The sequence below is a fragment of the Lactuca serriola genome, chromosome 3 (genome assembly GCF_051521515.1).
Source record: "Lactuca serriola cultivar US96UC23 chromosome 3, Lser_US96UC23_V15, whole genome shotgun sequence".
Taxonomy (NCBI): Eukaryota; Viridiplantae; Streptophyta; class Magnoliopsida; order Asterales; family Asteraceae; genus Lactuca; species Lactuca serriola.
In genome coordinates this window covers 296,510,960-296,529,118 of record NC_136410.1, presented here as the reverse complement: position 1 = coordinate 296,529,118, position 18,159 = coordinate 296,510,960, and positions in this window count along the sequence as shown.

Sequence of the window (18,159 nt, the reverse complement as noted above, 5' to 3'; positions counted from 1 at the left end):
TGTGGGGATTTTAGCAGGCCAACAGCCAGAGATTTATCTGTGGGATTTAGTAGTGTGAGGTGAGTTTCCTCACTATGATTAGCGGTTCTAAGGCACCAATTCTAGCCCATGATCAGTGATGCTAGGATACTAGATGTATGTGTGACTCTTTTATTGGTATGTGCCTATATGATTTGTATATTGGATGACACCCCATATGGGACTTTGGGTGGGGACCATTATGCTCAATAGGTGAGGCCCGGTATACGAGTTTGGGCGAGGCCCGTATACCTAGTGGGAGGGTCCCATTATGCTAGTGTGGAATGGGCCTGATACACTCATTAGGCAGGGCCCACTATGTTTTTATTTATGTATGTATGGTATATGGTATTTTAGGGACCTCACTAAGCTTTGTGATTTACTTTGATAATGATGATGTACTGATGAATTTGATTACCTTGGTTTTATGAAAATGATATGGTTTATTGTTTTATTAATTGAAAAATAAAATATTTTCAGGTCTTATTTTTGGGACGTTACAAGTTTGTATCAGAGCCTTGGTTTGAGAGATTCGGACATGCTATCTGGTGTGTCTGAACTCAAACTGAGGATTTTATAAAGTTTTTCAAAAAGTAATTTTTTTAAAATAAAAAGGTTTTCTCATACAAAAAGGGTGTGGTACATGCAACGACCGAGCTTAAGTAAGTTTTTTCCCAAAATATCCATACATGTTACCTGATATGATTCACGTTGTGAATATGTGAATCACATGCTACTTAGGGCTAAGGATCTGCTCAGTGTTTTCATGATAGAATGCTAGGATAGATGTTTTGAAGCATAGGATCATGGGATGCTAGATTGGGTATAATTTGTATCCGTCAGGAAATCAGCAGCGAGAGTGGAATTTCCTTGCATGAGTTGTAGTATGTAACATTGGATGTTGATGGTTATTCTTGGATTGGAATGTTACTGCACAATTGATGCTTGCCTTGTGCTTTGTGGAAAAGATATGTAATGTGGGTTAGCTATTAAGTGAATATCTCAAGTCACATGTGACAAACGTTGGATAATCTCAGAGTGACGATTTGACCATATCGTGCAACTCTTGTTTATGTCTAACCGTTGTAGGGAAGAGTCATTTACTAGAAGGATTATCTAAGTCTTGTTGCATGTGATTGTATTCATCAGGTGGGTAACTGACAATATAGGGAGTTCATTAGCAATTGATGGCAGGGTAGGGTTGGTGTAACACCTAAAAATTTCATACCAAATTAAAACATTTTCAAACCATTTAAAACCATTCATCATTACAAAGTTTGTTTTCAAAATATCTAATATCAGAGTTATCCAAGAAACATAAACAAATCATGAGGAGTTGTACGATCATGCCTTTGCCTTGCCGCGATCCCCTGATGTACCCGAAACAATAAACTGAAACTGTAAGCTCGAAAGCTTAATGAGTTCCCCCAAAATATCAACGCCATATAAATATAACACATCATATAACAATTACAGAACAACATGCATATTGAACCTTCAGCCTGACTGGACCGCCTCATAGGGCCTACAGCCTATCTGGACTGCTCTTGATCCTTCGAAATGACTGGACCACCTCAAAGGGCCTACAGCCCATCCGGACCACTCACCGGGTATGTTGCCCTACAACACAAAGCAGGACCACCTCGACCCAATGCTCAATCAAACAAACATGTGCACATAAATATCATACGCTAACTCATATCATATAACAGTCAAACCAATCTAACAGATCACTAATCATAGCAACATCCTAATAACCGAGATACAGACCTAACTGGTCACTAACATAGCATCATCCTATAACCAATACACTGACCTAACCAGGCCACTAAGCATAAGCATACCACCATCCTAACTACCAGGATCTAATCAATAAACATCGCATGCCATAATCCAGATAGAAATATATAAAGGGTCAGCCTTGGTTTCTTAGACCCATTGGTATCGTGAGGATAACTCACCTCGTACTGTCGACTCGAAGATAAACTCAAGCACTTGGATTGGAGGTACAACTCCACCACCTAAATGCACCATAGACCCATGCTTGTAAATTTCCAATTTCCAAAAGTGTCCCAAAAGTCCAAAAGTCAACCCTTGGTCAAAGTCAAAATCAACTCTGAAAGTCAACAGTCCATGTTGACCTCAACTCGTCGAGTACATCTTGTCACTCGCCTAGTTCCTTGCATAACTTGTCAACTCGCCAAGTCACCTGAGTGACTCGTCGAGTTCCTGGTGTCCGTGGCTGTAAACTCCATGGCCAACTCGTTGAGTTTTCCCCTTTATACTCATTGGGTTCATACATGTCCAAAGGTTGGGAAAACCCTAGCCAACTCGCCAAGTCATTCGATTGACTCGCCGAGCCCAATGTAAACTTCATCAGACTTGCCAAGTCATTTCTCTGACTCGCCGAGTCCATTCACTCATTCATCCATACAGAGGCTTTTTAAGCCATGCCAAGGTTCCATATTATAGATCCAAGCTCCAAGTGCATGTCTATCACGTAAAGTTGCAAACTTTACGTGCATGCAAGATGATAATGACCCAAAACAACCTAAAGGAGAGGCTTAATGTAAGGTAAAGTTCATTTCTTGACAAGGACTGAAACTTTATAACAATGAGGGGGTAGAGGAGTCCAGATCTGAGGTTGCAACCTCAGATGTTGACCCAAAGCAGAGAACCACCACAAAAACCTATAAGAAAAGCTCTAATCCTTTAGATGAAAAGATCTAGAAAAGGAGAGCCAAGATAACAACTTGTTACCTTCAAATTCATGCCAAGCCAGAGAAGAATCTAGATCTACAACATCCCCTTGATCCAAACTTCTTGAACTCCAAGCTTTCCACTTCTAAGATTCCTCTTCCAAGCTAAGAAGCATACAAATATAGAGAGCAACATAAATTAGGGTTTTTGAACTTGAAGGGAGCAGTAAGAGAGGATATGATGGGATAAGTGATCCTTAAATAGGGTGCAAAACCCCGAGAATTAGGGTTTCATCCCCCAGCTCCTACCCTTCGAGTCCCTCTTTGGGCTCGACGAGTATGTCACAAAAACACGGGGACCAAACCTGATGCTACTCGACGAGTAGGGCAACCAACTCGACGTGTAGCCAATAAAAATCTTACATTAATCAATACCTGAGAATTGGGGCATTACAATTCTCCCCCACTTGAGTTAGACTTCGTCCTCGAAGTCCACTGCAATGAACAACTTCAGATAGTGCTCCCGCATCTCTACCTCTGGCTCCCACGTCCACTCGGATCGCCTCCGATGTTCCCACTATACCTTCACCAAAGTTATCTCCTTGTTTCGCAAAACATTCATCTTCCTCTCTAGAATGGCCACGGGCCTCTCCATGTAATTCAGGCGTTCATCGACCTGAATATCATCCAATGACACTAATGCCTCCTGATTAATAACACACTTTCGCAACGGAGAAACATGGAAAGTGTTATGGATCCAACTAAGCTCCTCCGATAGCTCTAACCTGTAAACCACCTTGCCAACCCTGTCAATGATCCTAAACAACCCAATGTAACTGGGACCCAATTTCCCCCTCTTCTTGAAGCGAATCACAAACTTCCAGGGTGAGACCTTCAAGAGTACCATATCACCCACTTAAAATTCTAACTCAGATCGTCATCTGTCGGTGTAACTATTCTGCCGACTCTAAGTGGTCTGCAATCGCTGCCTAATCTACTGAATCTTCTTGGTAGTCTGCATAACTACTTCCGTCCGCCCATCACCCTGTGTCCAACCTTCACCCAACAAATCGGGGTGCGACATCTCTGCCCATACAACAGTTAGAAAGGTAAGGGCACCAATGCTAGAATGATAGCTGTTCTTATAGATGAACTTTGCAAGCGGTAGGTTGGAATCTCAACTCCCAATGAAGTCAATGACATACGCCCTCAAGATATCCTCGAGGGTCTGAATAGTCCGCTCGCTTTGACCGCCAGTCTGCGGATGGAACGATGTAGTAAAGTGCAACCGCATGCGCAGTTCCTCGTGGAACTTCTGCAAGAAGCGAGAGGTAAACCAAACGTCCCTGTCGGAGACAATAGAGACCGGAACTCCATGGCGAGCCACGATCTCGCGGACGTACATGTCGGCCAACTTCTCGGCCGAGAAACTCTCCCAAATTTCCAATAAATGGGAACTCTTGGTCAATCGATCTACGATGACCCATATAACATCAAATCCCTTCGCCGTCCTCGGCAACGTGGTAATGAAGTCCATCGTGATAAGTCAAACTCAGGTCTCGGTACATCTTGGTGGCCCCCAGGTGAATAGAGAAGTGAATCTTATGAGCCTTCTCCATGACTGTTTGTCTGGCCCCACCAGACATCGGAACCCACATCTGACCGCATCAGGTCAATAATCCCCGACTATCTTGGACAAACCGGGTTTTCTCACCCTTGATCCTCTCCAACTTCTAGTTCTCCGATCGCATGCCCTCAACCTAAGCATCCCTGATCAATCTCAAAAGAGAAGAATCCGTCGTTATCCTCATACATACTGCTGGGTGGATGACCCAGTTGCCTTGCGGCTCAAAGCTTCCGCTAACATGTTTGCTTTACCGGGGTGGTAAAGGATCTCGCAGTCGTAGTCCTTAACTACATCCAGCAACCTGCGCTGCCTCTTGTTCAGGTTCGGCTAACCCATGATGTGTCTGAAACTCTTGTGATCCGTACATATGGTACAACGAACTCCATATAAATAATGTCTACATATATTGAGAGCGAACACCACCGCTCCCAGCTCCATATCATGAGTATAATATCTTATCTCATGCGGTTTTTGTTGCCGCACCGCGTAGGCTATCACTTGCCCTTTCTGCGTGAGGACCGCCCCTAAACCTGTGATGGATGCATCAAAGAATACCAAAAAATCATCCACTCCCTCCGAGTGTGTCAAGACTGGAGCCTCGCACAAACACTGACAAAGAGTCTCAAACGCCATCTGCTGCTCCGGCCCCCACCGGAAATCTACTCCCTTCCTTGTCAGACGAGTGAGGGGTACTACTGTCTTACAGAAATCCCGAATAAACCTCTGGTAGTATCCTGCAAAACCCAGAAAGCTCATGATGTTTGAAGGATACCTCGGCACTTGCCACTGCATGACTACCTTGATTTTTGCCGGGTCAACCAAAATGCCCTCCTAGTTAACGAGATGTTCGAGGAACTAGACCTCTAGCAACCAATCCTCATACTTCGAGAACTTAGCATAAAACCGTTCTTGTCTCAGAACTCCCAACAACTCCCTGCGGTTCTCCAGTGCCACTCTCGGGTCTTGGAATACACCAAGATATCATATATGAACAGAATGACCGAGCGATCAAGAATCGGCCTACAGTCCAGATTCATCAAAGTCCATGAATATTGCTGGTGCGTTGGTGAGCCCAAATGGCATCACCACGAACTCGTAATTACCGTAACGAGTTCGAAACGTGGTTTTCTCCACATCCTCCTCTCTGACCCAAACTTGATGATACCCCGACCTAAAATCAATCTTGGAGAACAAAGATGCATCCTGCAACTGATCGAAGAGACCATCTATTCTAGGGAGTGGATACCAGTTTTTCACTGTCATCTTGTTCAACTCCTTATAATCAATGCGCATCCAATGCAAACCGTCCTTCTTCCTGTTGAAAAGGATCGGTGCTCCCCATGGAGAACTGCTAGGTTGAATGAATTGCTTGCCCAGTAGTTCCTGCAGCTGTGAAGATAGCTCCTGCATCTCGGGTGGCACTAACCAATACGGTGTCTTGGCGATAGGAGTTGCACCCGGTACTAGGTCGATTCGGAACTCGACCTGCGTCGTCGGAGGTATCCCTGGCAACTCCTCCGGGAACACGTCGACAAACTCCCTAACCACTGGAACATCTGAAACTGAAATATGATCCCTGACCCGCGTATCCACCACATACGCTAGATAACACGCACACCCATGTTGAATACACTACCGAGCCCTAGGACCTAAACAAAACCCAGATCCCACTCAAGTTCCCTCACCATATACAACCAATTCTCCTCCACTTTGGGTTCAAACTACCACTCACCGAACCTCAAAGTCATTGATAGCACCGAACCGACTGAGCCAATCCATGTCTACAATCACACACACCTTCCCCATGGGGATCAAAATCAATTCTATCAAAAAGGACACCCTAAAAATTTCCAACTCACACCCTCGGTAGACTGAAGAAGTAGAAACCCCGTGTTCATTAACGATAGAGACTCACAACGGACACTCTAACTCGCCCACTAGCACACTAAACTCCCTACTAAACGAATGAGATACGAAGGACCGACTCGCCCCCAAGTCAAATAAAACTAAAGCAGGTAAAGAGTTCACTAAAAACGTACCTAATCACAGGTACAACATATAAGCATAATACATTTATAATAAATGAAATAAAGGAGAGAAACATACCAGCAACCACATCTGGTGCTTCCATGGCCTCCTCTTCAGTCAGCTGGAAGGCATGCACCTGAGCCTTCGGAGGCTCTGTCTTGACTGCCCTCCCATCCGGTATCCTCAATTTAGCCGGCGCGGGGCCTGCGCCAGCCTGGTTGTGAGCTGTGGAGAGTTGGTCTTCACGTGACCAACCTGATGATAGTTATAACATATCCTCATATCCGATGTAGGGGCTGTCTGGCAACAATCCCTTGCATAGTGCCCCTCCTTGCCACACTTGTGGCACCCACTACCCGTCCGACAAACTCCGGAATGACTCTAGCCGCACATTTCATAAGTGTGGCTCTGCTGACCCCCAGTCCTAGAATCAGCGGTCTTAGACCGTTTAGGCGTCAACTGCAACTACGTTGGGGCCTGCCGCTGCTCCTTGATATATAGCTCAATCGCCAAATCACACCGCCTAGTGGCCTCCTGCAACTCCAAAAGAGTAGCACATCGTTGGGTAGACACAAACTGACGGATGTCAGTCTTGAGCATGCTCATATAACGAGTCATTTGAGCCTGCTCAGAAGCGAACTCTGGGCATAACATCGCCCTCTCTGTGAACATGTGGGTGATCTCCGTCACCAACTCCGCCTCCTGTCTCAAACTTAAAAACACATGCGACAAACTGTAATGACCCAAATTTTACAAAGAAAATTTTCATTTTTAAATAGTCAACCATATTTCATAAAACATGAAGATTCCAATAGTTATTGTGAAACCACCAATATTACAATATTATTGTTTTCAAAATATCAGAGTGTCCCCCAAAACATATCGGAAAAGAGAGATAGAGTAAACGCCGCATCATCACGCCTTTCCTTTGCCCTTGGGCTCTGATGTACCTGAAACAAATCCACAAATGGTAAGCTGAAAGCTTAGTGAGTCCCCCAGAGCATACCCCACACAAACCATATATCACATTAGCTATAAAGCTACCTCTATCACATATCACATGTCAATTAGCCATGAAGCTATCTCTACCATCAGCCATAAAGGTTGCCTCTACCATTATCCATAAGGCCATCTCTACCATTAGCGATAAGGCTATCTCTACCGTTAGCCATAAGGCTATATCTACTGTTATCCATAAGGCTATCTCTACCATTAGCCACAAAGATTATCTCTACCCCATATCATGCACACATACATATCACACCTTTACATAACAAGTAAACAACCTATCACAAAATGGGCAAGCCTTAGTGCCTTAGACCCATTGGTATGGTGAGAAAAATCAGCTCTCGAAAGTTTGACTGATATGCTAATGTCAAGTATATCCCACACGCTACTCCTTCTTAACTGCCCATATTCGATGAATAAATAACTCAACATAATCCCAAGAATACCCCCAGGATCAACCATGGTAAAGTTAAAGTCTATAGTAAAGGTTAACAGTCCATATTGACCTTGGCTCGTCAAGGACAATCGGCCACTCGCCGAATTCCCTACTTAACTCTTCGACTCGCCGAGTCGCTCAAGAGACTTGTCTAGTTCCTTGATGTTCATGGCCATAAACCACCAATCGTAAAACCCTGAACGTGAACCCTTGGTCGTGAACCCTCTCGACTCGTCGAGTAACTAGAGGGACTCGACGAGTTCTCACATAATCGGTTCTTTCCAGTGGTATTTAAGGTTTCAAACTTCAGATCCATAATCTCCTAGTGAACATATCACATAAAGTTGCAAACTTTACGTGCATGCATAGCCTCACATGGCCATAACACTAAAACTAACATTCAAACAAAGTTCTTATGCATGGAGAGGGAATGAGCTCAATAAAAGATGCAACTTTGTGATATTTGGGGCCTAAAAAGGTCCAGATCTGGAACCATATCCTTGTGATAAGTCAAGATCTAAGCTTGCTTCCAAGACGAACCAGCTGCTAGATCTATTGTTTTCCCCTTGATACTTCTTCTTCATGCTTGGAATCCTCCCCAAAATCTAAAGTATAAGCTCCCAATGGATCTTACATTTCTCACAAGAGGGTTTGCGGCTGTGAACGTTCCTGTATGGTGCCAAGGGAGGCTACTGGGGCGGATAATGACGTTTTTAGAGGGTGCAAACCCAAAATTAAGGGTTTTCGTTAAACAACTCGGATTTGCTGAGTCGACCATCGACTCGCCGAGTTCTTCCCGTTCCGTGTTCCATGATCTCATGACCATAATCGACGATTTGACCTCCCAACTTACTGAGTCCATGCATAAGACCTTTCCAATTCAAATGATATGTTACACAAACATTCCCGCTCGAACCGTGGAATGTATCAGGCGTGTAACATATCCCTGAACTGCTCCCAAATAACTTCAGCCCTCTGATCATCAGTGTACGACCCAATCGCCAATCTCCACCAGTCTTTGGCCCCATACCTTAGTAGGTACAGAGCACACTTGACCTTCTGGTCAGTAGGACATGAGCATGTAAAGAAACACCCCTCCACGTCTAAAATCCACATCATAGCCTTGATGGGGTCCTGTGTCCCATCAAAAGTAGGGGGCTTCATGTTATCAAAGTCCCTTTACTACAAGCCGCGAGTGGCTCCTCTTCTTCCCCCTCCGTTGTAACAACCGATCTAGCTACATCGACAGCCGTCTCCGCAAGGGGTACATATCACCCGTTGAAGTACTCGACCATGGCAGTCTTAATAGACCCAAACATCTCTGGCAGGTGTGCCCGGAACACAACAACAACCTCATCATGCAGGATCTCCCGAATACTGGCATCCAACTCCTTTGTACTCATCTGCACCATGGGCTCAGGTGTTGTTAGCCCCTCACGACCTCCTTCTCCTTATCTTGATCCTGAACCGGATCCAGTCACAAAGCATCTCGACATCACCATTCTGAAACATACCACAAGATATAAGATAATCCACATAAATAACTGGGAACCAACTCCCGAGTAAACCCTAGGGGTTGTAACTTCCTTGATAAGCATATGGGTGTTGTGCTTTCAGTAGTACGTGCCCATACTACCTTCCACACCTTCCCATATTTGTCTCAAGTACCACCACAACACCCTAACAATATACATAAGCATAGCGAGTTCTCAATACTCACTCCTAGAGGAAGGCTAACTGAATCACGACTGACCTATCGGCCTCACTCAACCCACCCCACTTATGAAGATTCCACCAACGATGCAACATTAGTGTATGCTAATCATACATAACGTTGGACCCTATAGACTTTCGAATATTCGATTCTTCCCTAACTCCTAATCAATAAGAGTGGAACATAAGGTCAAATCAAACATTCTCGGGCTATAAGATCTTAGTTATGTACAACCATGATACATACACAAGTAACTACAATAATGATGTCAATCTCATGTAAATAAACCCTAGGCTAGCAGGCATCACGCAATCAGGCAATTCTATCATGCAATTATTGAGGATCCATAGCCTAGTACTAACATGTTGTTCTATCATATCAAAATATCACATAACTGTATGGTATTTTGGGGTCAATTTACTGGGTCCGGCTGATCGTACACTTTGCATCCTTTCTTACTTCTTTTAAAAACCATTTAAAGAATCATTTTAAAATCTTTCCCCACATTTGAGACTGGTGTCACACGAGTGTTCCTGCAATTCACTCAAACCAAGGCTCGGATGCGACTTGTAACACCAAAAATTTTCAGGCCAAATTAAAACTTTTTAAAACCATTTTAGACCATTCATCATTACAAAGTTTGTTTGCAAAATATCTAATTCAGTGTTTTCCCAGAAACATAAATAGATCACAAGGAGCTTTACAATCTTGCGTTTGACTTGCCGCGATCCCCTGATGTACCTGAAACAATAAACTAAAACTGTAAGCCCGAAAGCTTAGTGAGTTCCCCAAAATACCAACGCCATACAAATATAACCACATCATATAAAAATTACAGAACCGCATGCATATTGATCCTTCAACCTGACTGTGCCACCCCACATGGCATACAGCCTATCTGGAATGCTCCCGAGCCTTCGGCATGACTGGACCGCCTTGCAGGGCTACAACCTATTCGGACCGCTCACCGCATATGTTGGCCTACAGCACAAAGCAGGACCGCCTCAACCCAACCCCCAAACAAACAAACATGTGCACATAAATATCATACGCTAGCTCATATCATATAACAGTCAAACCGGTCTAACATAACACTAATCATAGCAACATCCCATTATCCAGGATATAGACCTAATTGGTCACTAACATAGCATCATCATATAACCAAGACATGGACCTAACCATGCCATTAATCATAAGCATAAATCCATCCTAACTACCAGGATGTTATCAATAAACATATTATGCCATAATCTTGATACAAATATACAAAGGATCGGCCTTGGTGCCTTAGACCCATTGGTATAGTGAGGATAACTCACCAAATACTGTCGACTCAAAGATAAACTCAAGCTCTTGGATTGTCGGTACAACTCCACCACCTATAAGCACCATAGAACCATGCTTGTAAATTTCTAATTGCCCAAAATGTCCTAGAAGTCCAAAAGTCAACCCTTGGTTAAAGTCAAAGCCAATTCTCAATGTCAATAGTCCATGTTGACCTTAACTCGTTGAGTACATCCAGTCACTCTCTGAGTTCCTTGCATAATTTGTCAACTCGCCAAGTTCCTAGTGTTCGTGGCCGTAAAATCCTTGGCCCACTCGTCGAGTTTTCCCCTTTATACTCTTCGGCTTCATACGTGTCCAAAGCTTGGGAAAACCCTAGCCTACTCACCGAACATTCGAATGACTCGCTAAGCCGAAGGCAAACTTCATCGGACTCACCGAGACATTATTGGATTAGGTGTCTAGGACCATAACTATAATTGGTATGTACTTGAATTGATAGCAGCATAGTCCTTTTGGGTTGCCCTCAAACCTAGCAACCGGACAAGGAAATTATGAAAGGAGAGATATTAATTTATTGTAAGATTAATAAATTAATATAAATGAATTTATTAATATTTTAAAAGATTAATATATTAATAAGAAATCATTATGTTTAATTAATTGTTTGCCAAAAATTAATTGGAATTAATATTGGGGTTAAAAGAATTAATTATAAAGTGCAGGGACTAGTTTGCAATTAACTGATAGTTGAATGGAAGGTTCCAGAACCCCCTTGGAAGGAGGTGGACGAAAATCCCAGGGGAAACCCTAGAGAATTCGTCCAAGGGGTCCAAGATAAGGACCTTGGCTTTACTTATGCCCTAAGCAAAGGATAACTAGGGTTTCCCCTAAACCCTAGATCCCTCAGCTATATAAGGAGCCTCCTGGTTCATATTTTGGTCACTCTTTCTTTTGGAAGAAACCCTAAGGCCGAGATGTTGCATACTCCCTCTCCCCTCTCTCTTCTACTTTCCTTCTTGCTAGTTTGGGTGTGATTCCATTAGAGGCATTACACTTGTGGTGCTAAGCTTCCATGAAGATCAAGATCAAGGGAATTGTCAATTGTTTGTGATAACAATTGAAAGGTATGTAACTCCTAACCCTAGTTTGTTAATTTTGAAATTAGCCTCTCTCCTATAGGGTTCTTGTTTTGCAATTCAAAGTTGTATGTTCAATAGTTAAAACATAGATCCAATGTAGGTTGCATGAGAACTTAGGAATTGTTTTCTAGTTTATTTGTTTTACCTAAAACCCATGAGTGGTATCAGTGCCATTGTTTGTTTTAAATTGAATTGTTACAATTGTTGAATTGCAAATTAGGGTTTATAGCTATTAAACCCTAAAGGCCATTTTTTCGATTTTTAGGGTTGTGGAAAAGGGTTTTCGAAAACCCTAGCTTCCAAGGAACCCTAATCGAAATTAGGGTTAGGGTTTTGAAAACCCTAGCCTCCTCCCTTGTGAATTTCGAAAATATTCTAGAATTTTTAGGGTTTCTTGTTTTGGATAATTGTTACATGATTAGATTAATTGGATAATTATCCTTACCCTAATTTTCGAAATTTAGAGGGATAAGGTGTCACAACTGTAAATTTTGAGCCATGTAATCTATATATCCAAGTTAATATGAATCAAAAACTTCAAGTAAATACAACATGCTAGAACTACAAATAGTCATCAAACAATTGGAAACCCTAAAAGTCCTTGCTAAGTCCATTTTGAATTAGGACTCCCCTATTGGATCCAAATGGACCAATAAGCTTCCAATTGGACTATCATGGGCTTAGAACCCTAAATGGGCTCTAATTGGACCCACACTAAATTATTTCAACATCTTGGGTCATATTGGGCCTAGAATGAAATAAATCACAAACTTTGGTCCATAATTTAATCTAACCTAGCTCATTAAAGCATAAAAATCACAATTTTATTTTATAAGGCTAATAAGCACCCAAACTACCTCTAATGTTGGGCTTAGGGGCAAAAAGCCCAAAAATCCTTTCTTCTCTCCCCATTCTCGGCCCAAGCCCAAGGAAAAAGGGAGAGTTGACCTTGGGTTGCCACCTCACTTTTACATGTTGGACTTCCATGCACATAACTCATGTTTCCAAGCAAGCATCATATCAAGATCACTTCTTTCTTCTCTCCTCTCTCACTCTCGGCCAAACACAACACACACACACTCACAAAAATCTATCCTACACTCTCTAAATCTTGAAGAACATCTCCTTCCCCCTTCTTCAAAAATTTCGTGAATCAAGGGCTCACAAGAAAGATCCATCACCAAAAATCATCATCTAAGGTAAGTTGATGACTAATCCATGATCTAGCTACTTCATTTTGTTAAAATCTCTTCTAAATTCATTCACTCTTGTGATCTTGCATCCTAGAGGTCGAAATCTTCATCAAAGGGTGCTAAGACCAAAAATCACTTCATTTTTCTCCCATCTTCTCTCCAAAACCGAAACCACACCCAAGGTGAGCTTCATACCCCCTATTTTCTGTTTTTATGAGTTTTGTGTTGGGGGGGAATACAAGTGAAAGTGTAGATCTATATGTGTTTTGTATGCCTTGTATGATTTCCATGCTTATATGTATGCTTTTATGTGTTTTTATGTTGGATCTAGCCTTAAAAACTCATCAAAACCGAGATATATCTTGTGTTAAATGATTTTAGCTTCAAATATATTTCTAAACACCAAGTGCTTCAAGAAAAGTGGCTAAGTGGTTTAGTAATAATTTTCTTTGGGTTAAAAACACAAATTTTGGGCCTAAAATGTGGAAAATGCAAAAATAAGGGCCCAAATTGACATTTCACAGATTCTGATGGTTGGAATGTGCCAAAACAGTTTCCATAAAACTATTTCTGGAATTATATTCAATTAGAGGATTAAAAACATAAATTTCAAGCTTATTGGGCTAAAAATGAAAATTTCGGCCCAAGGAGGCCCATTATGCTAATTTTTCTGTTTTGGAGGGCCAAAACTGTAACTTTCTGTAAAACAGTGGACTACAAGTGTTCCAAATCCTTTTCAAAGGTTTAAAATGCTTTCCAAATTTAAAAAGGACCAAAGTTGCAAAAATTTTCCAATTTGGGCCAAAATTGTCAAAATTGCGAAAAGATGGGCTAAAACCGAGAAAAACTGCATTTTCAGGGACTTAAACTGTTTTCTATGAAAAATATGCTGAAAAATATTAATTTCAATAATTTTTGGTGTTAAAATGTCAAGAAAAATAGTTTAAGTACCAAACCGGTAAATATTGCAAATAAAAGGGTTAAAATGTAAATTTTACAAATAATGAGGGGCTGAAAACAGAAATATTTCAAGGCTAATTCAATACGTACAATTTGATCAAATAATGACACCTCGAATATCAACGAAATACAACTCATTACAATACCAAAAGTCGTTAAACGAATTGGCTCGGTCTCGAGCCAATGGAAATCTACAACTACTAACTCTTCGACACTACGAATCATACAAGTAACGTTTGGTAATACATAAACATGCGAGTGTGCACAGACGTCTACGCACCATCTTTGGGCCCCACAAGTGTAAAATCTTGTTCGTTGAGCCTAGCTAGCCCAATGACCTGATCTTAAGGCCCGAAGACATTTTTTTACGGAGTGTTGGGTTTTACCGATCTGACACAACGTAAATGGACTTTCAATGGCTTGTATACTACTGGTCCCCAAGGGTCCTTTGGTATTGCTAGTAAAGTCTACATTTCATGCGAGGCGGGTCGGGGACCCCTCGTACATTTTATCCCCAACCGGCTAATGGAGTTACCGGGGTCTTCGTGACCTCTTTCTCTTCGGATGTGGGACTACACTTAGTCCGGGCGATTGGATAACGTGATTAGTACGGACGACGCCTTCGGGTTCGTTAGTATAACTATAAACTGGGCGTTTGTGTAATGCGGGTTTGTAGTAAATAATCATTGCTCGAGAACCTTCCAACGTCGCCTGGGACTGACACTGCTATTTTCGTAATGGTTTCAACGCAACTTAATGGATTCCAAAAGAACTAGGGGAACATCGGGTTTCCCTAGGGTTTTTATTACATACAGATTTGAAACGCATACATTTTCAATGAACATTTTTTTTTACAAGGATAGAAACAAACAAGCATACCTATGGATCTTCACAAACGTTTTCGAAAGCTTTTCTTTTCAGAAAATATCAGATTTTCTGGTGGTTTTTCAAGCAATATAAACATTCGATTTCAAACACTACTTATGAACTCACCAACATTTCATATGTTGACGTTTTTCAAAATACTTGTATTCTCAGGGAACCAGTGAATCAAGGGAAATCATATTCAGTGACGGTTGCAGTTGATTTTTGTATGAATTGAACAAATTAATTTTTGGGGAATGTAATGTTTAAACAATGTAAGATATGTAAACACTACTGGTTGTACTATGTTGATGAATGGTGACGAATGTTGTTATGTTTCATATATATTCAATGTTATGGTATTCAATTGAGTCACGACAGCCCCCGGACGTTTCCGCCGACTGGTTCGGGGGTGTGACAGGTTGGTATCAGAGCTTTGTTTATAGTGAACTAGCATGTCGAGCCATACATTGATATGCAACTATAAACCAAAAAGAGGGACTAACATAACTCTGAACAAAACAAATAAATAAAATACACTTGCTTGTATTAGGAATAAGGATCCAACGCTGAATCAAACACCATAATGCTGGTATCTCGGTTAACTCGGGACTGTTCTTAGTGATACCAAGGAGTGAATGTAGCCTGATCAACTACATTCTCTCCAAGGTAAAACTAACACATGTCTTGATGAGATCGGAATGGCCAGGGAACCTAAAAATTTTACCCTCTATCACCCAAAAAGAGAATATTTACTTAGTCTGTGTAATAGTCATAGTACCCTAGGAATAATGTAGCATAATTACGTACTCGCGCAGACAACATGGCTGGTTTTCATCACCCTGGAGACCCCTACTTCCCTAATCAGGGAAACAACGGGTGGCTAGAGGAGGAGGAGGAGCCTGAGGAAGAGCCTGAAGAAGAACCTGAGGAGGACCCCGAAGAGGAATCTGACGGGGAACCGGAGGCGGAAGTCGAGGGCGAGCCTGTCGAACCCGAAGAAGACGAAGAACCTTTCGAAGAGGAGCTCGATGACAGCGAAGGGGGTGATTCGGATGCAGAGTCCGAGGTCATCGACCCCCCTTACCCGATCAGGGTGCCTGCATATCGTGTGGGACCCACTGGACCAACCCCTCCTTGGGGCATTGATCTTTGGAGATGGAGCAGACATCAGGGACAGCGACCCCCATTTGGCATGTCACGTGTGTTCTTTGACTTGAGGGACGGAGGACCCGCCGACCGAGCTCTACCAGTCATGGTAAGACGACTACGGGACACCGGCGACCTTGCTCAGGGCACTGCTGATCAAGTACGCCAGTTGTGGACTAGAGTCGAGCGTGCGGAGCAGGAGACGCCTGACGTCCTCCGGGAGTTTCACATGAGGCAGGTAAGGTAGGAATCTCGACTTCAGGATGCAGAACGCCTAGTGGCTCGTCTTCAGGGAGCATCCACATCTTCGGCACCACCTCCTCACGCAGCTCATCGCGGTTAGGAATAGACTTATCATAGTAGGTTATTAGGAACTATGTTATGTACTCCGGCTCTATGTTTAAGTGACTACACTACTCATGGAGCCATTATGCTGTCGGATTAGCGTTACTTATGTATGCTCCTACGAGCAAATTTTCTTGTACGAAATGCGGATAATATTAATAAACTTTTGTGTGTTTTGCTAAATTATTCTCAGTTGCTATGTGTTGAGACATTATGATTGCATGCTTGATGATAGTAATGTTTAGGTTCGCACCATACACCTAGTTAGTAGAGTCGCCACCTCACAGAAACCACGTACACTCAACATCTTTCCGTTTCATGACAGAAAGATGCCTCGCCCAGCTACTCGCGGAAATCCCGAACCAATTCCGCCGGAAGTTGACTCCACTGCTTTCCAGGCAGCCGTGTCTGCTGCAGTCACAGCGGCTATGGCACAACTTCACCGAGGGAACAACGGAGGAGGTAACTGGCAAGGATCCGGAAGTTCGAACAACGGGACGAACCAAGGACCCACTAAAACGTGCACCTACAAGGATTTTGCGAACGCTAAACCCCGAACTTTCAACGGTACCGGAGGAGTGATCGCCCTAAAGCGATGGATCGAGAAGGTAGAGTCGGTATTCGAGATATGCGAGTGCCCCGAGCAGATGAAAGTGAAGTTCGCGGCCTGCACTTTTGTGGACCAAGCACTCACTTGGTGGAATGGACATGTGGAAGCTATGACACTCCCTGTCGCCAACTCTATTCCCTGGGCAGAGATGAAAGAGATGTTGACGGCTGAGTACTGCCCCCGAGGCGAAATACAGAAGATGGAGCAGGAACTATGGAATCTCACGGTGCAGAATGGGAACATCGATGCTTACATATCGAGATTCAGCGAACTATCTCTGTTGTGCCCGGGTATGATCACATCAGAGGGAAAGAAGATTGAACGATTCGTTTGGGGACTGACATCCCCCATTCAAGGGAATGTGATAGCTGCGAACCCTGAAACTTTTGACAGTGCGAAGAGATTGGCAAAGAGGCTGTATGATCATAACCACAAAAAGGGCGAGAAACCGGTAGAGACTGAGAAGAAGAAGGAGAGCGATGGTAAGAAAGGATGGAAAAACAAGAGGAAGGGGCGTCAAGGTCCCGAGACCTCTAAAAAGCAGCAAACGATGGCAGTTCACGCTGTCACTGCGCCGGTACCAGTCACATCACATGCTCCAGCCTCAGCTGCTTCAAATACTTCAAGACCCTATTCCGGCAATCATCCCAAATGCAACAAGTGCGGTTTCCATCACCAAGGAGAATGTAGGGAGTTCCATTGCACCAGTTGCAACCGAAGGGGACACACTGCAAAGTTCTGCAGGACTTATCCTTCTCAGAACCAGAGTCAGGGAAACAACCCGAACAACAACAACAACCACCGCAATACCAACAACACCAATGCCGGCGGCAACAACACAGGGCCTAGCCACACCTGTTTCGGGTGTGGAAGGACGGGACATTTCCGTCGAGACTGCCCTAACAACAACAACAACTCAGGAAACAGAGGAGCAGGAAGAATGCTGACTATGGGTCAGAGTGATGCAGTTCAGGACCCCGCAGTTGTGACCGGTACGTTCCTCCTAAACCACACTTATGCATGCATCTTATTTGATACCGGAGCGGAGCGAAGTTTCGTAAGCGAGAAGTTTAAACATT